Consider the following 24,095-nt stretch of genomic DNA (forward strand, 5'->3'; position numbering starts at 1 on the left):
CCACTGCTGGACATACCTCAGACATCCTGTCATGCCCTGTTACATAGCTCTCTATGGCTAGGTAGCCATCAAACATCCCATCATATCCCATGACATACCTCTCCACTGCTGGACAGACATCCTATCATGCCCCGTGACAAATCTCTCTACAGCTAGGCAGCCCTCAAACATCCCATCATGCCCCATGGCATACCTCTCCACTGCTGGACAGACCTCAGACAACCTATCATGCCCCGTGACATATCTCTCTACGGCTAGGCAGCCCTCAAAAATCCCATCATGCCCCATGGTATACCTCTCCACTGCTGGGCAGACCCCAGACATCCCATCATGCCCCGTGACATACCTCTCTACGGCTAGGTAGCCCTCAAACATCCCATCATGCCCCGTGGCATACCTCTCCACTGCTGGGCAGACCTCAGACATCCCATCATGCCCCGTGACATACCTCTCTACGGCTAGGCAGCCCTCAAACATCCCATCATGCCCCATGGCATACCTCTCCACTGCTGGACAGACCTCCGACATCCCATCATGCCCCGTGACATAACTCTCTACTGCTGGACAGACCTCAGACATCCCATCATGCCCCAGGACATATCTCTCTACGGCTAGGCAGCCCTCAAACATCCCCCCATGCCCTGTGGTATACCTCTCCACTGCTGGACAGACCTCAGACATCCCATCATGCGCCATGGCATACCTCTCTACTCTAAACAGACCTCAGACATCATATCATGCCCCGGGACATTTCTCTCTACGGCTAGGCAGCCCTCAAATGTCTCTTCCTGGAACAGACTATACAGCTGTGCTGCTGGGCAGACTTCAGACTTCCCTGCATGCATCATGCTGTACCCCTGGACATCTTGACAGGGCTCACACTTTCTGTTGTACCCCATGTTATATCTTTCTACTTCTAGGCTGACCCAAGACCTCCCCATTCTGCACCAAGGTATAGATCACTGCTGCTGATATGGTACTTCTTCTTACACATCCTTTCCCATTCTATAGATCACTCTTGCCAGACAGTACACAGACGTCCCAGTGTGTACCTTTTTATACAATTCCACGTGTGGGGAGACCTCAAACCTCCCCATCCTGTGCCATGCCAACTATCACTACTGCTGATATACCCACCAACTCTCCATTCCAATCAATGCTATACCGCCATCTTGCTAGGCAGTCTTCGGACTTCCTATCATTCATCACGCTATGTATATATCACTACTGCTGATATGACCTCCTATTGCACATCTTATTTGATGCTGTACGTTACTCTTGCCAGGCAATCCTCAGCCTTTCCATCATTCACCCTGCCATAAGTCACTACTGCTGGTATGACCTCAGACTTTCCATCCTTCACCCTGCCATAAGTCACTACTGCTGGTATGACCTCAGACTTTCCATCCTTCACCCTGCCATAAGTCACTACTGCTGGTATGACCTCAGACTTTCCATCCTTCCACATTACATGCTGCGCTCTCGCCAGGCAGTCCTCACTCAGACTTTCCATCACTCACCATGCTATAAATAACTACTGCTGGGTAGACCTTAGATCGCCCATCATGCATTCCACTGTACCTCACCACTGTTGGGCTGAGCATAGACTTCCCATCATGCACCATGGCTTACCTTGGTAATGCTAGGCACAGCTCACACTTCCAATCATGCACTATGCTAGACTTCCAATTAAGTTTCCTTACATCGGTATTGTGATATCCCTTCTTGCAATTTGTCGTGGGAATTGTCTGCCATGATCTACATACATGATCCATACTTCCAGCCCACTAGGCCACGATCCCTCTCTCGAAGTACTTTTAAATGGGTCTCTAAGGCTTTCCTTATCCATGAATCATGTGCCATTGGGCTGTGACAGGCACTCCCCTTGGTGAAGTCTTTGAACACATAGGGGGCACGTGGAGGGGTCAATTGGAATATATACTAGGCAGAAATATGTTTAGATTGGCGAAAAGGTATTTGTGCACAGAGGTAAAATTGGCTTCCATAGATGAAATTGTAGACTGTCTAAAGGATGCTAGCTGGGCTACAAACCACTGGCGCTCCAGCTACCGGAGGCCGGCATGCACAAAGATGTTGTCATGAGTGGTGGAATTATTTTATTGGCTGATAGGGGGAGGTTCTTGGGTAGGATCTGGAGTTGGCTAGAATTGTATATCCTTTTTGGGGTACACCACTCATTCGCATCAATGATTATTAAGATAAATATAATAACTATGCCCACAGAATTTTAGAGACCTTGGAGGATATATCAGGAATGGAACTCCCCGTAACAAGCGATGGCTCCACCACCAACAAAACGTTGAATGGGAACAGGGCTCCAACAAACATGGCGCTTTCTCCCCACGGGTAGATTTGTGCATAAAGAGCCCTTTGTATATCTTTTGGTGAGACTGATGGGGGATCAATGAGCCCCAAGTCACTCTCCCATTGGATACTTCACAGTAGATGCAATTGACCTGAATTGAAACCCTGCAGACGTCTTGAATGACTCCTGAATTTCTGTGTACAGGTGAAATGAAGAGCTCATCAGAGACGAATCTTCTTCAGTTGTCCTCTGGAAACCTGATCCTTATTCATTCTTACTCATGAAAACATATCATAGCATTATTGGTTCATAAAGGGACCGGGAAAGGGAGGGCTCCTTCTTCCCTCCCCCACCGGCCTTCAGGTATGGAGGCACCGCCTTCCGAATCGGTCATTGTGGAGTGAGGGTCACATGTGCAGGACTTCATACGATGGCTGCATTTGCATTCAACTGGTGCAGTTGTGGTCCAGCAATCACAGAGCGAGCAGATGATTTTGGGTTAGGTTTGATGGCCGTCTTGGAATCTTCCGAGCAGACAGCACTAGTTCCCATCAGAAACGTGTAATGTTCCAAGTATTACGCACTCATCCCACTTGTTCACAATCCTTATGAATTCCACTAATTAGTTTCCCATCTAGAGTATTTCTGATCCTTCAATGTGAACCAGGCTAAATCAAACTCACTATAACAGTAAGTACATTTTCCTTATAGTCCTAGTTGATAATCTAATGTCAATGTATTTTTATACAAAATGTGTGATCTTTTCATCAACCCTAAATCTAATGTCAATTTACTTTTATGCAAAATGTATGAACTTATCTTAAACCCTGTGAAGGCAAGCCCCTGAACGCTCACACCAGAGAGAATACAACCCGCTAGGGAAGAAAGGCCCAAGTCGATCTTGTAAGGATAACAAGTTTAATCTCATGTGTGGATGAGAGCAAAAGCAAAGAACTTTGCTGCTAAGAACGTTCTGCCAAAGAGAGGTACAATTAGAAACCTTTAAACCGAAAAATCATCATAAGTGATACAATATATGCATGGACCCTATACAGGTGCTTCCTTTATCCATATGGGATGGCAGTTTATTGGTCCCAGCCTACTCCTTCCGCCTTCCATCACGTGGGTGCTGCGGGGCTCATCTTCTTCTCACATCCAAGGTCTGAAAACAAATTAATTATGATCCTACTATACAGCGTGTTCATTACTCATACTGTGCACTTGACTCCTCAAGGGAGCTCGGGGATGACTGGATATTTCTGTAGCCTCGTGGATCTGGGCCTAGTGCATGCAACGCTGCCTTTATCGCGCTTACTGCCTTCTTTTATACCTAGGAATAATAATATCTACCCAAAATAGCGATGCCACCCGTACCTTGGGCCACACCATATGAATAAACTATAACTGATTTTATTAGCATAAGATGCTGCTGAATGGGAAAGCATCCCTTTCACTGACTCCCCTCCCCAAGGATCATCCCAGCGCCTTGAATGCATCTCGTCTTACTCTAAAGCTCCTGGTGTGGGGCCCTTCCCAACATTCCCCCCTTTCATTAATTCTACAGTAAAGAATTCTGGGATAGTTCTGCGCTCCGACTCTCCAGTTTCTACATCCACATATGGCTTATTCCTTTTTACTGGCATCCATGCCCTGCATACTGATCGCAAACTATCCCCCCTACGCGCATGCTCTTCAGGCAAACAGGTCATGTAAATGCATCCCCCTACCCTGCTAGGTCCACCCAAACATCTGTGTAATTATCTGGGTCAGGGGGTGGGGAAATGATAGTGTGGTATAGGGGATCATTTCATCTCCATACGGAATGGGGAACATTTCATACTTCGGGACACCTAGTGGGACATAGGTTTGTACTTCAATGTTTTTTTGTTTCACAAGGTGCTTTTAAACCCCCAATTGATACCACCATCCTTGCGCTATCGGGTGCCACAGTATCGAAGAACCAGCTGACACGTGCAAAAATGACCAGAATGAATACAATGATGGGCATTAACATCTTCGTGATTGCCCCTAGCCACGATGGGACGCAGTTGAAAGTCATGCTCAGCCAATCATTGTCCTGAATTCCTCCCTCCTTCTCCATACGAGCACCCATGCCATGGAGAGCTGCAATAATGTGGCACAATGATGCATTCTCTGTTTCTTCTGGAGGTACAAATGCGCAAAAGCAATCTCCAAATTATTTGCAAACCCCAACCTCCATTACCGTCAACATATCAAGCACATATCTGTTCTGCATTGTTATAATTCTTAGTGTTCGCAAGTCAACCTTGATCACGTTGAACCCATTCTCTGTGTCGTTTGCGAGCTGAACCAGTTCCCACCTCACGATCTGCAGTCATTTAGCGTTGGCTGCAGCCTGCATCCCCAGCAAGAGTAAAGAAGCAAAAAAGGATTCTGCTGAGCTGAAGAGCCGATATTCTTCTGGTATTGAGTAAGCAAGCTGGAAGAGTCTTTATAAACGTAATTCGATCTTTTCATTCTTTGAGATAGCTCGAACTGTCCTTTTCCTAGCTGCATGTGAGGCACTTAAGTAGGCACCAAGCTCTTATCTTCAGGTTGCATTGTGGGGAAACTCGTTGGCCCCCCTGCAGGCAGCACTCCACCTTTCAGGTGTTCTTCTGGGATTACCAATAGTGCTGAATGCAATGTGGTCATTGAACTACAGTACCTCAATGAAGCTGGGAGGTGCAATTAAGCTTGTCGACCACAGATCCAGTAGTAATCCATCAGTTCTGCCGTTTCCTTCTTCATATCTGTGATCAAGAGAGTCTTATTACAATGTTAGTTTGTGCCAACAGAGAATGTATCTTTTCTGCGGAAAAAGAGCTTATATTCTTCCTCCATGTGCACTTGCACCGGCTTTTCCATCGTTGCAATCCATGTTAGCTTTGTTATATGCTCCTCCAGATTTGCACACAAAAGTTGACCACTCGTGCAATTCTTTTCTGGCTATATGTTACCAGTCGTTCTGCCACACAAGGTAGTGTGTTGTCCTGCCAGTTATTATTGATATATTTCCGTCCCATCACCATCAGATAAGGTAACTTCACACAATTGATGTTTCTCTGATCCTCGGAGCATTTCACAAAATCTAGGCCCACTATTTGAAATTCCACACTGTGCGCCTGGAATCTTCCTTTTATTCTGCATAGCGCAAGATGAACCAAGCATTGTACCTCTAATTGGGACTGCTTGTATCACTAAGACCTTGGGAGCCCCTGACGCGTGCGGAATGAGTGAACACACATAACAGCTCCCATTTACATCATTTCACCCCACGCCACTCATATCAGAGTACCAAGAATTAGAGAATTCGGGGTGATGAATATCCTCTATCAATTAAAGCCCAGCCCTTGATATGTATCATACTTGCATCATACTTTTCTTTTAATTCTACTATACACATTCTGAAGGATGTCCGCTTTAGCAATAATATCAGAAATAACATTATACCTTTCCATGGTGGTAGGCAATCCCCTACTTATTGTAAACAACTTGTTCTCTGCTTCCTTCACAGACATAACTTGCATATTAGAGGCATTAACTCTATTTCCATTATTATTATTAGTGTTCACATTAGTACTGATATATGTAAATCCACGTGTATTATTAAAATGTATATGTATCATTCCATTTGGATAATATACAATCCTATTCCCCTCCCCACTTTGTAAGACCTCCCCCTATAATACCCTCCCCAATACACTCCCAATAGTACTAGCAATATCACACACAAACCTCCAGCAATTACTGACCCACAATAATAGATATATGTCCGCACAAGACAATGAAAAAGGGAGAGACGTACATCACGTATACTGTACAAAAAGAAGGACGAAAAGGGAGGGACCAAGAGGGAGAGAGAGAGGGAAAGAGAGAAAGGGAGAGAAAGAGAGCAAGAGAGAGAGAAAGTGCTCCTAGAAGTAGAAAAGTATGGAGCTAGCAGCTGAGCTTTGGCCTGCCACTTGAGCATGCACCCACACCCGTGTCTCCTCTGGGCAGGCCAGTAAGGTACTCGGGGTACAGGTACTGTTACCCTTTATTTTAAGATAACTGATGCACCACTGTGCTCTCTGAAGGTACCCTATGAACGTCAGAGAGGTTAACCCAGTAGCACAACTCCTTGGGCCCCATTACGACCCTGGCAGTATGGGGTTAACGGCGCTGGTAGAGCTGCTTGCAGCGTTAACCCCATACCGCCTCATTACGAGGTCCGCTCGCAGGACCCGCTCTGGATGCCTGGTTTTACCAGACGTCCTTAGCGGGTCCCGCGAGCAACCCAGCATGCTAACAATGGGCCCGTCATTAACGGGCCGTTGTCAGCATGCTCCCCATTCCCATTGAGCCCTATGGGGGCTCGAATGGGAATGGGGATGCACCGGGTCCGGGTTCCCTGATGGGAGAAATGCCGGGCCCTCCAAGGTCGGAATGGCACGGTATTTCCCCATTCAGGGAACCTAGACCCGAGTTTGGAGGCAGCCATGCTGCCTCCAAACTCATAATGAGGCGCTTGACTTTAACCGCAAGGGGAGTACAAACCACCACCTCATATGGTCCCTGGAACCTGGGATTGTTCCAGCAGCATACAACGTTGCAAACGCAGATGTAATCACCCAGCAGCAGCGGTTTCATCGTTATATGCTCTGGATCTGTTCCTATTGTCTGTGCAGCATCGGGCGTCTACGTAGACACGGTTCTGGGAGGTGCAATCTGTCAGGAGACATATTTTTAATGGCCCAAGTTAGTGTCGTCAAATATACCATGAATTCCTCTCCTAACACCGCTGCAGTCCTAGGCGCATCAGAAACCCTTCTCACAGGGGTTACAGGAGTATGCATGTGCCGACCAGTAACCACCTCATGAGGTGACAAACGATGGTCTTTACTTGGATGTGTGTGTAAACTAAAAAGGGCAGGGGCCAGGCAGTACAGCCAGTTTTTCTTCAATGTGGTACACAATTTAGATAACTTGCTCTTAAGGGTCCATTTATTCTCTCCACAACGCCATTGGCCTGTGGGTGATAAATTGAACACATCCGATGCTTGATGACAAGTAGTGCTCTAACATGTTGGAATAATGCATTGAAGAAATGTGAGCCATTAGCTGACCTCACACCTCAGCGCGGGAAAATATCCTGCACTAGAAACCTCGCAGCACACTTGGCATCTGGGTGTGCACATGCCCCTGCTTCCACCCACCTTAAGAAGGGACAGACCACCTGTTAAGATGGATTTCTGAACTCTGACCTGGTGGGCAAAGGTTCAGAAGGCCAGCCTAGTTTCTTGGAACAAGATAACCTCTGGACAAGCCAGACCAATCAAGGTAGCTATGGCAGGCGGTCAAGACTGAGTTTCAGGAGGGGTGAGGGTGGCTGAAAGTCCTCAATGAGCACACAAAGCAAGGACACTTACAAATTACCCCCAGACAGGTGTTATATCCAAAATATTACAAGGCCTTTGTCACACAGACCACAGCAAAAGAATCACAGCAATACTAAGTAAAGCAACACAACACAAGCAATACAATATATTTACAAGACTATTGGGGTCTAAAGGGTTAACTGCACGAAATATGTTGACAACCTAAATGGGAAGTAAACAGGCAGTGCAGGTAGTCTTTAAGCCCCTTCGACATCAGCAACACACCTAACTAAGAGGCCGTCCAAGCCCTAAGAAGAGAGGAGACTTGTGCTCAAAAGTACATGCAATGCAAGTGCACACGGTTGTTCCAATGGGCGAAACAGGGTCTCTCCAGGGGTGTCATGATGACTACCCCCGGGCATCCAGACCAAGTCCATCAACCCCGGAAGCAGGCATCATGTTACCTGGAGCAAACCCAGCAACCCCTGTTAGGGGCTATCTGGGTACAGTCCTGGCGCCTATGGCGCCAGGCTCATATGGGACATCAGTCCTGGCACCATAGGCGCCAGGCTCATATGTTAAAACTTACCTGATGCAGACCATGCTGCAAGGGATCCAAGCATCCAAGCCCATGTGAGGCTTGAAGGGACTATTTTATCTTAGGGACTATTTTGTTACTCGGGTGTGGCTGTGGAGGAATACTTACCTGGGACTACTTTGAAGGCTATTTAAACCACGCCCGAAGAGCAGCACATGCTTCGCGTTATTCTGCATCCAGCAGCGTAACACTCACCGTGTCTGCAGGCAGCATCCAGCATCGTGCCACGCCCGCCACGAGTCCAGAGCACCTAGAAAGAAGGGAAAGAAGAAGAAAGGTTTGAACAAGAACTTTACTGGATTTCTTACCTGATTTCGGATTCAGCGCATCTTCGAACCAGAAACAGACTTCATTTTAAATGTGTCGCATCGCCAGCAGCAGCGCCGCGCCATACTCACCGTTCCTCGCAGCATCTCTACGATCCGGTGCTGTCTCTATCACCTGGTTGCCGCATTCCAGCGTCTAAGGGTGACAAGAAAACAACAAGGTGAGCCAAGGGAACAAACAAGGACAATCTCTTGCCACTATATGCTTACCTGATTTTACCGGAGGAGGTATTATCCACCAGCACGCCAAATCTTCCTACGCTGCACCTGCAAGAAAAGAGAAAGCAGCGAATTAAACTTTGGCATCATTTACCGGACAGCGTTACAACACACAGACTCTTATCTGAACGCTTTCAGCTGCCACAAGACGATCATCTTTTGGGTCTAAGCTGCAAAAGAAACAAGGAATTGAACAAGAGTGATTAATCAGACATTTTGAACTCATTAGAACTATATGCTTACGGCCTTTCGCCCGGAGGTTTGGAGCCAAGATTTGTCCAGAACTCTTCCAATATCCTTAAGCCAGTGAAGTAACTGGTCATCAACGCGCCCCTGCATTCTTCGCAGGACGGAGAGCTCATCATACAAAACTATAAGGAGACTACTTCTATGGGTCAAGCAGACAAAGCTAGGTGGGCCAGTCCAGTCAGTCATCTCTGCACTACGCATCACATTGGTGGAGACCGTGGCTGTCTAGTTCCACTCGACACCCCTGTGGGAGCCAGGTGAGCATAACAAAGGGTCTCTAGCAGCTCAGGAAGGTGGATTAAGCGATGAAGAATAAGTTCCCACTATTCATGGAGGGCCTCCACTTGAAGGCAGAGGCAGTTCCAGCGTGCGGGATGGAGTCGCTAGTTCGCACTAGCAGTGGAAAGGAGAGGGACCTTCAGGGGCCACTTGTGCGTATAAAGGGGCCCTGGTGTTAGCGGTCACCGGTTAGTGTTAGAAGTACTCACAGCTCCCAGGCGCTCTCGGACCCAAACTTCGCCAGTTCAGTGCACTTCGCTTGCAGGTTCGAATGCGACAAAAAGAACCTCTCTGCAGCTTTCAGTTCCTGAGATACAGTGAGGATTCCCAAATGGGACAGTGTCGATTTCTCCGCTCTGGGTGGATTAATCAACCTGGTTTCACTGCAGCAGGCTTCAGGGGCAAGAGGGTCACAAATGCAGCACATTTGCAAGGGTTGTTGCAGCGACAGGGCAACACGGTAATCGTGTATGCTCCGGTCCTGGCGCACTCGTCTCACTTCAGACCTGGGAATGCCAAGTGTACAAAATTTGGTGTGAGGGTGCCATGGACACAGAGCTAGCAGTATACCAAGTTTTGAAACAGCGGCGCTGACAGAGTAAAGCAACTGGGTAAGCTGGTCAGTCCACTGGTTGGCCCAGGGACACTTCCGAGAAAGCTTACTTGCAGGTTTTGATGACGGTGGCGAGAATAGTTAGTCCCACTATTCCAATGGGTCGAAGCATCTTCGCAGATCTTCTAGGAAAACCAGATGCAGAGGGTCCCACGGGACGACAGCGGGCTCAGGGTGCCAAACCTTCCAGCGTGTCACCAGCAGTTCCTCGACTCAGCTTCATAGTTTCAGGATACTTGGATCCTATCCTTCGTTCAGTGAGAACTCCAGAGATCAACAGGGTATGGGTGTTTTTGGTCTCCTCTTATCCAAAGTTCCCTTCGTGCCAAAACAAAGAGGACCCAAAGGGAGATCTGCTCACAAACACACACTCCATACGTGGACCAATCACTGACCATGATGGTCCCAGTCATTCACAGCACTCCAGACTCTCTGGCACCCAGGACGTGTGTTGGGGACAGACACACCAGCCCACAACCTGGAGGCACACACACATGGCATGCAGAAGCGCACGAAAGCTTGGTATTTCATGGGAAACTGCATGACCAAATAAGGACACCCGGGTCGACTCGTCCCGGGGAAGGCAGAGGGGCAAGGGGGCCAAAGAACGGGACAAAGAACCTTGTGGCATGGCCATTTTGGAGCCAGACCACCTATTCGTGCCAAAGGCGGTTAATGCAGTTAACATGGCAGAAAAGGGTTAAAAATAATGCGAAAAGATAGCTGCCACCAGCCCTGTCCATGACACATCTGCACATCTCACAAGAAGTCCATCAAGAGTGTCTAGGGTCATTATAATAGACTAGGAAACCCAAGTACACTGTACTGTAAGGTACAGTGTGTACTTGTTACATGTTGCACAAAAGTTGCAACTTTGGAAAAGAACTAAGGGAAACAAAGTCTCCCAGGACTGACTGTCTTAAGGGCATGTCAGTTTCCCCATAAAAAGTGAGCGAAAGCCCAGAGGAGTGCAGCTGAAGGCTGTGCTTCTCTGGCAAAGTCAGTCTATGGTGTCTAAACAGCAGCAAAAAGTTTGGGGTGTACAACTGGAGGGAAAATTACACATGAAAATGAAATCTTTCCTAGCACTTGCCCCTCCCAGACTAAGGACAAGGGGACTTAATCCACCCCTGGATGAGTCTCATATTTAGGTCGGTTGCTCTACAAGCAAAACAAGATCCACTGGGTCTTTTTACATAGGGAGGCTTATTATAAGCAGAGTTCTGTTTTGGAGGCTGACCTCCACTACCCTGTGAGTTCTCTTGTGACCTACCCTTATTTTCGTCGCCCTTCTTGAAGGAAGTTTTATCAGATTCCCCACCCTCCTTATCTTTGGACTTTTTCCCCTCCTCTTGCTTACCAGGATGAGTCTTGTCCTTATGGACACTCTATGTGACACCTACAAATCTGCTGCTATGGCAAGTTTCTTAGGATCTATCTCCTTTGAATCTACCAAATGTTGCTTAGGCTCAGGGGAACAAGATGCAAACATATGTTCAAGCATGACAAGACATATCATACCTTCAAAAGTGGAGACCCTATAACCTTCAACCCAGCCAGTCAAGTTTTTTAAGGATTCAGTTACATAAGAAACCCAAGTACCACCTTCTTTCTGTTTGTACTCTCTGAATCTCTTTAAGTATTGGGCAGGAGTCTTTCCAAACCTTAAGATGAGAGCTTGCCTCCACATTGCAAAATCTGCTCTCTCAGCTTTTGATATTTCCAGCAGCCAGAATGGGGCAGTTTGCTAAGTAACCAGGCGATTTCATCAGCATTGTCAACCTGTTGAACTTCACATGCATACTCAAAAGTATTCATCCAGTCCATAATATCATTCTTTTCATCATATACACTGAACCGATCTTTAGGAAACCGAGGATGAGAGGAGGACCCAGACCCATGCCCAGGACCCTTAAATCCATTGGAAACCTGAAGCTTGGCCAGTTCCAATTGGTGATCGCTGTCCTTCTGTTTTTCTGCCTCCTCTATCTTCAGCTTGGCCATATTAAATTCAAGCTCCTTCTTTCTAAACAGCAGTTCTTGCTTCTTCAATTCAAGCATGGCCTCAGCATCAGCACTGGCAGAGGAAACATTGGACATCACATCTTCTAAATCTTCATGGGTCCCATTGATAAGCGCAGCGACAGACATGTCAGTTCTGCCAGTGAGAGCAGCCCCACCACCTTCTGCACTTTCTTCAGGAGCTATGGCACTGAGTTGTGACTCTTGCCATTCCATGATTCTTTGACACATGTCCATTTTTGTGCCTTGAGCAGGTAAACCCCTCTCAGCAAACATCTTTCTTAATGTTTCAGATTTAGAAGCATTTAAGGTTAACAAGGTACTTGTTACCATACTGTTAGATATGTATATGGCCTTTTTCAGTTATGCTACAATTCACTATGGGCCTCATTACGAGGTGGGCGGTAAGGGATTACCGGCACCGGTAAGGGCACCGGTAACCCCTTACCACCCTACTGCAAGGTCTCTTAGCAGGTCCCTTCCTTAACGCCTGGTTTTACCAGACGTTTTACCAGACGTTAAGGAAGGGACCCGTTAAGGGACTTCAGAGCTAATAACGGTACTGCAATTTGCGGTAACGTTATTGGCACCTTCCCGTTGAGCCCTATGGTGGCTGAAATGGGAATGGGGAATGGCTTTTTCAATGGGGACTTACCGGTCCCACAAAGGTTGGAATAGACCAGTAAGTCCCCATTGAACGGGACCGGACACGGTACTGGTATTGGAGGTAGTCATGGCGCTAACAGCGCCATGACTACCTCCAACCTCGTGATGAGGCCCTATGTGTCCTGGGTAGAAGTAACCTGAAATTCCTTCACTAGTGCGCAGCGCTGGATACCTTCAGTCCTATCCCACTCCTGTACACCAATTTATTAAAATGGATTTCTGAACTCTGACCTGCTGGGCAGAGGTTCAGAAGGCCAGCCTCGTTTCTTGGAACAGGGTAAACTCTGGACAAGCCAGACCAATCAAGGTAGCTATGGCAGGCGGTCAAGACTAAGTCTCACGAGGGGTGCGGGTGACTGAAAGACCTCAATGAGGACACAGAGCAAGGACACTTACAAATTACTCCCAGTCAGGTGTTATATCAAAAATATAAACACATTTATTACAAGGCCTTTGTAACACAGACCATAGCAAAAGAATCACAGCAATACTAAGTAAACCAACACAACACAAGCAATACAATATATATGCAAGACCATTGGGGTCTTAATGGTTAACTGCACAAAATATGACGACAACCTAGATGGGAAGGAAACAGGCAGTGCAGGTAGTCTTTAAGCCCCTTCGACATCAGCAATCAGCAACACACCTAACTAAGAGGCAGTCCAAGCCCTAAGAAGAGAGGAGCCTTGTGCTCAAAAGTACATGCAATGCAAGTGCACAGGGTTGTTCCAATGGGCGAAACAGGGTCTCCTCTGGGGTCTCTAGCAGCTCAGGAAGGTGGATGAGGCGATGAAGAATAAGTTCCCACTATTCAGGGAGGACCTCCACTTGAAGGCAGAGGCAGTTCCAGAGTGCGGGATGGAGTCGCTAGTTCGAACTAGCCGTGGAAAGGAGAGGGACCCTCAGGGGCCACTCGTGCGTAAAAAAGGGCCCTGGTGCTAATGGTCACCGGTTAGTGTTAGAAGTACTCACCGGTTCCAGGCGCATTCGGACCCAAACTCCGCCAGTTCAGTCCACTTCGCTTGCAGGTTCGAATGTGACAAAAAGGACGTCTCTACAGCTTTCATGTTCCTGAGATAAAGTGAGGATTCCCAAATGGGACAGTGGCAATATCTCCACTCCGGGTGGATGAATCGATCTGGTTTCACTGCATCAGACTTCAGGGGCAAGAGGGTCAAAAACGCACTTGCAAGGGTCGTTGCTGCGGCAGGGCAACACGGTAACCGCGTATGCTCCGGTCCCGGCGCACTCATCTTACTTCAGACCTGGGAAAGCCAAGTGTATGAAATTAGGTGTGAGGGTGCCGTGGACACAGAGCTAGCAGTATACCAAGTTTCGGGGGCCTCCTTGAAAAGTCAGTGGTGACAGAGCAAAGCAACTGGGTAAGCTGGTCAGTCCACTGGTTGGTCCAGGGACACTTCCGAGAAAGCTTACTTGCAGGTTTTGATGAAGGTGCCGAGAATAGTTAGTCCCACTATTCCAATGGGTGGAAGCGTCTTCGCAGACCTTCTAGGATGACCAGATGCAGATGGGTCCCACGGGACGACAGCGGGCTCAGGGTGCCAAACCTTCCAGCATGTCACCAGTGGTTTCTCGACTCAGCTTCGTAGTTTCAGGATACTTGGATCCTATCCTTCGTTCAGTGAGAACTCCAGAGATCGACAGGGTATGGGTGTTTTTGACCTCCTCTTATCCAAAGTCCCCTTTGCGCCAAAACGAAGAGGACCCAATGGGAGATCTGCTCACAAACACACACTCCATACCTGGACCAATCACGGAGCACGGTGGTCCCAGTCATTCACATCACTCCAGACTCTCTGCCACCCAGGATGTGTATTGGGGACAGACACCCCAGCCCACATCCTGGAGGCACACAACAAGGCATGCAGAAGCCCGCGAAAGCAGAAGGAGGAAGCTCCTGCAGGTACTACAGAAGATAGTCCCTTATTCCTTTCTGATAGTCGTTCTGCTTTAACCAATCTATTGGATGCAAAAGATCCATCTGTTTACACCATAAATGAGATTGATACTGCAGCTGCCGAAATTTCAGATCCAGTGCGCACTTTTACTTCAAGGAAGGAAAAAAGACTTTTCTTCTGAGCCTTGAAACGAAAAGCCGACAGAAAAAAACGCAGTTCATAATCGCTGCGCAGCATCTGCTGAGCAAATTAAACAAAAAGAAAACCCAAAAAAAAAAAAAACGGAAAAAGGTAAAAATCGCACAACAACCATGGACATAGAGACTCAGCCTGACAACCTGGAGCAAGAACCTATCAACATAGAGTGCAAAAAAAGCACTCAAACATCTTAGTACGGACGAATTGACAGCTCTCAAAGGTGCTTGCATTTCTTGCACTGCCCAACCAAAAAAAACTTCAAAAACTGTTGAAAAAATGGGCGGAAATGCCGATGACCTAACTCCTCAAATGTTTACGAACACAGAAGAGAAAGTGTACTCATCTTCTCAAACCCAATTATTAAACTTTTTCAAACCTCTGGAAAACAAAATTGTTCAAGTTGGGAAGGCAGTGCTCCCAACACCTTCCACCAGCAATATCGGTTTTGAAAATATTCACCCAGCTATGGGTGGTATACCAAATGACATGGCCTACCAGACACAAAATTCTGAGAGCTGCCAGGAGACCGGTACTAATTTTCCTTTACCGCATGGTCTTACGGATGATCTCTCAAGTAAAAGGCAACCTTCGAATTCTCTGAGTCAGTCGAAAGGGGTAGATGAACCCACGGGTGAAACAAGTAAATACTCCACCACCATCATAGGTTGGGAAATAATTTCTGACAAAAATGGCATAAAGCGTTTAAATCGCTCTACATTGTTAGAAGCGTTTAGCAGAATGCCCGCACTCCGCACATTGAACATGGCGGACATACAATGGATCACCCTGGCCCCAATCCAGAACCATCAAATTGTGTGTAAGGTACAATCGGCCATCATTACCAATTTGTTGATGCAATATATGGAAGAACTGCGCTTCATTGGCCTGATGTTGCATCTGTTCGACTCTATCGACGATGTCATCTGTTTCAATGAGACACCCATTCCGACAATTCCACCAAACTCGCCAAAGTTTAACTCTGGCGAAGCAAAGGGTGGTATAAACGCAGATGTAATTGCCCAGCTCGCAGGTCTCTCCAACATCAGTAAGGACTGGTCTTGGTTATCAGCACTATCTAACACGGTAAACCCGGCGTTGGACAACATCCCCCACTAATCACCGTCCCACCCTTTCTATTTTATCCTGGAATTCGTGTGGTTTTAGGAATTTGTATGCATGGATCAATTATGAGCATGTGGGCATTGAATGTGACATCATGTTATGTCAGGAAACGATGTGCGAGCATGAACTTCTGTTGGCTGGATACTCCGTTCATCAAATTAAGGAAAAGCGGGGCTTAATGGGAAGACCCTCTGGTGGTATAGCCATCTGCCTTAACACTAATTTGAACATACTTATATTAGATGAATTTAAATCCTTGGCAACATTGGCTTTGCTGGTTAGACTTAGTGACAAACACCCTGACCCTCTGCTTATTGTTTGCCTATACCACAACCCGGCAATACTCAAAATAGAAATGGTCTTCCTAGAGCTGGATAGTCTTTTTGATGTTGTTCTATCAACCTATCCTACTTGTGGTATAGTAATGGGAGGCGACTTTAACGCTTATTGCCTCGCATCAGTCAGCTGTGACCTCTCTTTGGAACACCATCACCGAGCATCACATAGAGGGCAGTTATGGCAGGATTACTTAACACCTTGGGAACTTGACATCCGTCCCTTTGAGGAAAATAAAGGCTGCATTACATGGAGGAGAGGAGATGCCGCTACTTGCATTGATTATTTTGTTATCTCGGCAAATCTGCAGCCAAGATCCAGCAAAGCTGCAATTCATGATCAGGGTTCCAGTGACCACTTTATAATTCAATTTGGATTGCAGACGGTTTTGACTATGCTTGCTAAAGACAATCAACAGGCCTTTCTCGAAGGAGATTGTCCCGGGCTGACTATTCGATGGTCTAACAAACTCTGTGACTGAGTGAACGACATGGTTGATGCACGCCTTGCGACTTACTACAGTTCTCACCATCTCCCGTCCTCGCCACAATTAGAACTTTGTTGCCTTCCAAAATTATAACCACTGTAACAAGCACATCGAAAGGGAACATGGATGTCTCCCTTCCTACTCCCAACAAGCTCAACTCCTATACAATTCAAATGGCAAAATCAATTAAGAACATAGCTCTTCGTGAGCTTAGAAAAACCAATCTTTCATGGCAGGCTTTCTTAAAGGAAATAAAAACTATTCTGAATGTATATCGCAACAAATGTAGAAACCATAAACATTTTTTTCATAATTTGAACAACCAAAAAATGTTTACTACACTTTGTCACAGAGATCGAAGGTCAACTTGGGCTATGCTCAGAAAGGGCTCAGATGTATTGTCCACAGATCAAGTATCCATGATCTCTGCAGAGGCTTGGAAGTTATTTTTTTAAACAAAATGTTCACTTCCTTCTGGCTTTGCTAAAAAGGGCCTAATCAGTGTTGAAATGGTATCTCCCTCATTTCCATCGTGGCCTATACATTTTATTGAAGACACGATTCACACACTCAACTATTCTAAAGCAGCTGGCTCTGATGGCATCCCGGCATGTGTTCTTAAACGAAACCCTGAAATGTGGGCCCGACTTCTTAAAACCCTATTTGACATTATTCTATCGAGTCCATTCGTTCCCGCTTCTTGATTAGCCTCCATCATTGTACCTAACTATAAAAAGGGTTCAAGAACTCACCCAGCAAACTTTTGTCCCATTGCCTTAATTGATACCGTCGCAAAAGTCTTTGCCATCCTTCTACTCAGTGAGCTTCACTCCGTGATTGGACGGCTTAGGATTCTGTCTCGATACCAAGTTGGTTTTTGGGCAAGGATGGGGACTGCGCTTAACGCAACAATAATGACCCACTTACTAGAAAAAACCAAAGTACCAAATTCTGGTCCCTTATACATGGCATCGATAGTTTTATCTGCTGCCTTTGATTGCTTAATACGATCCTTATTATGGGATAAAATGGACTCTATGAAAATACTTCTCTACCTTATACAGTTAATTGCAAAACTCCATACTAACACCACGTATCTGGTAAGGGTCCATGCTGCAGGGGCAACTACTAATGCGATTACAGTTGACACTCGCATGAAGCAGGGATGCAATCTAGCAGCCACCCTCTTCAATTTATACCTTTGTGGCATAACCGACATATGGAGTAAGCACATCTCCTACCCGGCGAGGCTTGGCCACTTAAAAATCCATTGGCTAGCCTTCGCCGATGACATAGTGATCTTTGATCGTACACCCAAAGGCCTCCAAGTCAAATTATCATTATTCGCTTCTTATTACAAAAATCACAACTTAAACTGCAACGTAGAAAAATCACACATTGTGGTATTCCGAAATCTAAAGAGGAAATTTTCTTCTTACAAATGGACGATTGAGAACTTTCCTATCTCCATAGTCTCTTCGATTCGATATCTTGGTTATACAATAATCGATTTGAATTCTATGGTAATGTGGAAAGAGGCACTGAATAAGAAAGCAGCTCCTCTTGCGACCCAAATGAGGATGGTATACATTAAGTATTGTAAATTCTCTCTACTCCCACTAATCCAATTCTACCTCCTGAAAGTTGAATCAATACTACTATTTGCTTTGGATATGTGCCTAGCAAATATTGACAACTTTCTTGATCAGCTTCAAGGACGGTTGTGGAAGGGGGCTTTGCGCTTGGCTATGTCTATTCCTAATAATGTACTGTGACAGCAAACTTGGACTTACTGCACTATCAGCACGATACAACTGGCGGCAACTAGCAAACTTAGCCAAGATGCTATATCCTCCACCAAACTGCCTATATGAGGATCTTGGCCAGTTGTTGTCTAGCACCTCACCCACGTCCATCACAAGATACTATGAACGTATGATTTTGTTGCTAGATGAAATTGCACTAAAACACTCAGACTTGGAATTTCGACAAACACATGTTAAATTTCGCACCTTCAAACAAGACTGGTGCAAAACTTTAATTGGGATGTTTGAAACTAATCTTTATAAAGAAGCCACAAATTCAGTACCACTAGACTTCCCCTGAAACCTTATCTAATCCAATTTCCATGCAACAAAGCTAGAGAGAGTTATCTTCGATTTAAACTAAATCAAATATTAACTCTTGAAAGAATTAGTTGTTGGCATCCTCATCTGAAATCTATGAGTGAACTGGGTTGTAGATTCTGTCATAACGCAATTACACCTGAATGTACAAAACATCTAGTAATCTACTGCCCGCACTTCGAGGCAATTCACTTGTTGATTTTCGACCCCCGAGATCTAGGCTTAAATTCACTTGAAAAAGAGTGGCTTTGGATAGCTTTCATGTGGGGAACCAGAACAAGGCTCATCCTGTCTCTTTGCAGACTGTTAGCAATTATAAATTGTCAACTTGAGACTATGTATCACAAGTTGGAAGGTGTGAATTTTGACCTGAGCTAAATGTAAATTACTTATATGGTTAATTGCAAGTACTTATTGATACAAATACTGAATACAAATCAGGAGTTGGTCTCTTTTGTTCTGCCACTGTCACTTTAAAATAGAAAAAGACGTCTTTAGTTGTGAAACATTCTCTGTAATCGGTCAAATATGCCCTTTTTGAGTTACTGTCCGAGGGAAAAGAATTGCTGCCATGAGAATTCATCACCAAATTGAGTCTTCCTTCAAAATTGGAACTATAGTATTATATTACTTTAAGTAAAAGTTCTTTTTTATATATTTTTAAGTTACTACAGAGTGAAACAGAAATTATACGTATCAATCAATTGTACAATGTAAGAATAGCATTAGCTAACCATATGTAACATTCTACTGTAAATATTACTTATTACTTTTCTTTCTTTTAAAAAAAGTTGTAAAAGTTTGTTGATCGAACTAAAAAAAAAAAAAATAGGGGATTAACTGTCTGCGGGGTAATGCAATCGGCCTCCCACCTTCCCCTCTCACCCTCCTCGAAACCCTTCTGTGATTCCTCGTAGCGTCTCACCTTAGGGTCTGGAAGGATGAGCTCTCCATCCTGCTTCTGAGGCAGGGGCGCGTTGGTATCCAGTTACTTCACTTGATTTTCGGATTGGTGAGAACCAAACTTGCTTGGCTTCCAGGTAAGTTTTTTTGATAAGAGGTTCCCCTTGTGTCCATGCATTAATGTACTAATGCTAGTGTCTTTTTCCCCATAGGGGCCGGGGTACGGAATGCCGGGGAACAGGCACCGACCCGAGATGAGAGGTGAAATCCTTGTAGAAATCAGGTAAGTCTTTAATGAGCTTTTTTTGGTAATGTCTTTTCATTCGCTCATTAACGCTGATGTCTCTTTTTCCCCTTGGGGGCCGGGGTCCGGAAATGCCAGGATGCGGCGCGGACCCGAAATTAAGAGGGAATGAATCAACAGGTAAGTCTTAACATGGAGATTTAGCTTTCCTTATTCCCTTCTCTCTCTCACCTTTTGTTCTGGTCTTTTTCTCCCTAGGCGCTGGGGCGTGACTGCGAATCCGGATGATCGCTGCTGAACATGGAGGCGCCCTGTAAAGGTGAGTGGAATGCGGCGCTGCAGCGATCGACGCGATGAGCTTTTTAATAAAAGTCTTCCTTTTCAGGATTGTTGGCGAGATGTCTCCGGGATGCGGATTTAGCAGGTAAGGACTTTTCCTTCTTCTGTTCTCTTCTTCTCTTCCTTTGCAGGTGATCCAGGATGCTGGCAGGTGTGGGACAGGAGCAGACACGGTGAGCGTCTAGCTGCTAGATGCAGAACAACGCGAAGCACGTGTGGCTGTTCGGGTGGGGTTTAAATAGCCTTGGAAGAAGTTCCAGGTATGTATCCTTCCTCCAATCAGGTATGTATCTTTCCCCGACCACGCCCGGATGGTAAATTAGTCCCACAGGTAAAGTAGTTCCTTTCAGGCCTCAAGGAGGCCGGGATCCTGCAGCATGGTCTGCATCAGGTAAGTGCACCAAAGTACTCCCATAATGAGCCTGGCACCTTTGGCGCCAGGACTGATGTCTTTTATGAGCCTGGCGCCATAGGCGCCAGGACACTGCCCAAAGGGCCCCTATATGGGTTTGCTGGGTCCTTCCTTGGGGACTGGATGTCCGCTTTCGGGGATGCAGGGCTTGAACCGGCTCCCCGGGAGCGGGCATCATGACAGAGTCTTCCTTCAAAATTGGAACTATAGTATTATATTACTTTAAGTAAAAGTTCTTTTTTTATATATTTTTAAGTTACTACAGAGTGAAACAGACATTATACGTATCAATCAATTGTACAATGTAAGAATAGCATTAACTAACCATATGTAACATTCTACTGTAAATATTACTTATTACTTTTCTTTCTTTTAAAATTGACCTGAGCTAAATGTAAATTACTTATATGGTTAATTGCAAGTACTTATTGATACAAATACTGAATACAGATCAGGAGTTGGTCTCTTTTGTTCTTCCACTGTCACTTCAAAATTGAAAAAGACGTCTTTAGTTGTGAAACATTCTCTGTAATCTGTCAAATATGCCCTTTTTGAGTTACTGTCCGAGGGAAAAGAATTTCTGCCATGAGAATTCATCACCAAATTGAGTCTTCCTTCAAAATTGGAACTATAGTATTATATTACTTTAAGTAAAAGTTCTTTTTTATATATTTTTAAGTTACTACAGAGTGAAACAGAAATTCTACGTATCAATCAATTGTACAATGTAAGAATAGCATTAACTAACCATATGTAACATTCTACTGTAAATATTACTTATTACTTTTCTTTCTTTTAAAAAAAGTTGTAAAAGTTTGTTGATCGAACTAAAAAAAAAAAAAAGAAGCCCGCGTAAGCTTGGCATTTTGCGGGAAACTGCATGACCACATAAGGACTGACTCGGGTCGACTCGACCTGGGGAAGGCAGAAGGGCAAGATGGCGAGAGGACAGGACAAAGAAACTCGTGGCATGGCCATTTTGGAGCCAGGCCACCTATTTGTGACAAACGCGGTTAATGCGGTTAACATGGTAGGAAAGGGTTAAAAATAATGCGAAAAGATAGCTGCCACCAGCACTGTCCATGACACATCTGCACATCTCACACAAAGTCCATCAAGAGTGTCTAGGGTCATTATAATAGACTAGGAGACCCACGTACACTGTACTGTAAGGTACAGTGTGTACTTGTTACATGTTGCACAAAAGTTGCAACATTGGAAAAGGACTAAGGGAAACAAAGTCTCCCAGAACTGACTGTCTTAAGGGCACGTCAGTTTCCCCATAAAAAGTGAGCGAAAGCCCAGAGGTGTGCAGCTGAAGGCTGTGCTTCTCTGGCAAAGTCAGTCTATGGTTTCCAAACAGCAGCAAAAAGTTCGGGTGTACAACTGGAGGGAAAATTACACATAAAAATGAAAACTTTCCTAACACCACCGCAATGAGGTACCTAGATTCATTACAACATTCCCCCATATCGGCGTAATCTATGTGTAACTCACGGAACGGCTCAATAGGGCGTGGCAACGTTCTCCTTAACGTCTTTAGTGTCATCCCTGTGCTAAAACTTTGACATGTGGTACAATGGATGACCATATCAATGATGTCCTCCTGGATATTTGGTGTGAACCAGTCCTCCTGTATGTCTGCGGCTATACGTTGCTTCGAACTATGGGATGGGAAGGGCAATTGTTCAAAAGCTACAGCTAGCAATTCCCGGGCCATCACTATGTTCACAGAGCTCTCCTGTCTCCCTAATAGATCTGTCGGAGACTGCTTACAACCTCTCTTTGCCCACAGCTCCTTTTCCCACTCAGGCGTCCTTCCTTGTAGTTCAATAATCTGGGAGATGGGCAATGCAGTGCTCATATGTCGGTGGGTTAGTCACAATGTACTCAGTGGATGTTTCACTTGGCCGGTACACCGCCATTTTGGTTGCCGCATCAGTAGCTGCATTCCCCCTTGAAATTTCATATGATCTGTGAGTATGGGTGGAGCACTTCACGACTGCGGCAACAGATGGCTCTGATAACACTTTTATCAGCATCTCTAATAGTGCTCCGTGCTGCACTGGGAATCCATCTGCCCTCCTAAAACCCCTCCTCTTCCAACGGGGCAGTCGGGCATGTACCGTTGTGGTAACATATGCCGAGTGGGAATATATCATGACATGACGCCCTTGCGACGCTCTCAGTGCTTTGATGAGTGCCACGAGTTCTGCTGCTTGTGTAGAATAGTATGTAGGCAACCCTTTTGTGACCACCGTCTTGTACTCTCCTCACTCAAGTCATACTACTGCTGCCCCTGTCCGTCTCTGTCCATCCTCCTGATCGATTGTGAAGGACCCATCGACGAAAAGTACCTCACCCTCTGACAAGGCACAATCCCTTACTTTGGGAGTGTCATCCTCATCCCCCTCATATGCGCCACAGTCGTGTGCTGTCATGTCCTCTGTTGTGGGCATATCTTTTAAAAAGGTGGCAGGATTCACCATCTTACACCGAACCACATGGATATGGGGTTTGAGATGATAATCTCATATGCCGATGACCTTTGTGTAGTCAGAGTGGATTTCAACCGTTTCAGGATGACAAACAAAGAATGTTCTACATACAACATGACTGAACAACCCATTACGATCGTAGAGCTTTTCTTTATGGCAAAGGAATCAGCTGCTAATGCTTGTTCACCCGTGAACTGCCCTTGCATCACTGCATCCAGAGTGCCACTATAATAGGCCAATGGCTTGTGGCCCATAGTACTTTTTTGCTTCAACACCGTTGTCATAAACTAACCATCAGAATGTGAAAACAAATCAAATTCCTGTGTGTAGTCCGTGGTAGCCAATATGGGTGTCGAACTGATGACTTCTTTTAAATCGTCAAACAGTCTGATCATTTCTGTCGTCCACAGTAACTTGCGATCCTTTGATTTCTGTGCTTCCCTCAGAGCCTGAAAAAGTGATTTTGTGTATGCAGTGTAATCTAGAATCCAGGCCCTGCTATAGTTACACAGGCCCAAAAATGTCTGCATCTCCTTAACTGAGGTGGGTTGGGGGTGGCACGTACTGACGCTGCCCTGCCGGGTAATATCCTCTTCCCATTCGCTGATATGAACTGCCCCAAATATATTACTTCCTGCTGGCAATATTGTAGTTCAGCCTTGTCAACCTTGTACCCCTTGCATGCCAGCAATTGTAGGAGTGTAATGGAGTCCCTTCGACATTGTTGTTCACTATAACTGCATACTAGCAGGTCGTCCACGTACTGGATAATTGTGCGGGGCACCTGAATGTTTCAAAGATCAGCATGCAATATTCTGCAGAAAATACT

At 45.6% G+C, this 24,095-nt stretch overlaps 1 protein-coding gene and 1 long non-coding RNA gene across 3 annotated transcripts in view; one reads left to right on the forward strand and one right to left on the reverse strand.

The window, feature by feature from the left end:
- The window catches only part of LOC138568684 (uncharacterized), a 342,089-nt gene that overhangs the window by 191,971 nt on the left and 126,023 nt on the right, over positions 1–24,095 (forward strand). The gene's annotated exons all lie outside the window — the stretch shown is intronic.
- The window catches only part of LOC138568676 (hydroperoxide isomerase ALOXE3-like), a 411,617-nt gene that overhangs the window by 91,785 nt on the left and 295,737 nt on the right, over positions 1–24,095 (reverse strand). The gene's annotated exons all lie outside the window — the stretch shown is intronic.

The sequence above is a fragment of the Ambystoma mexicanum genome, chromosome 1p, assembly GCF_040938575.1.
Source record: "Ambystoma mexicanum isolate Mex_15411 chromosome 1p, UKY_AmexF1_1, whole genome shotgun sequence".
NCBI classification, from domain to species: domain Eukaryota; kingdom Metazoa; phylum Chordata; class Amphibia; order Caudata; family Ambystomatidae; genus Ambystoma; species Ambystoma mexicanum.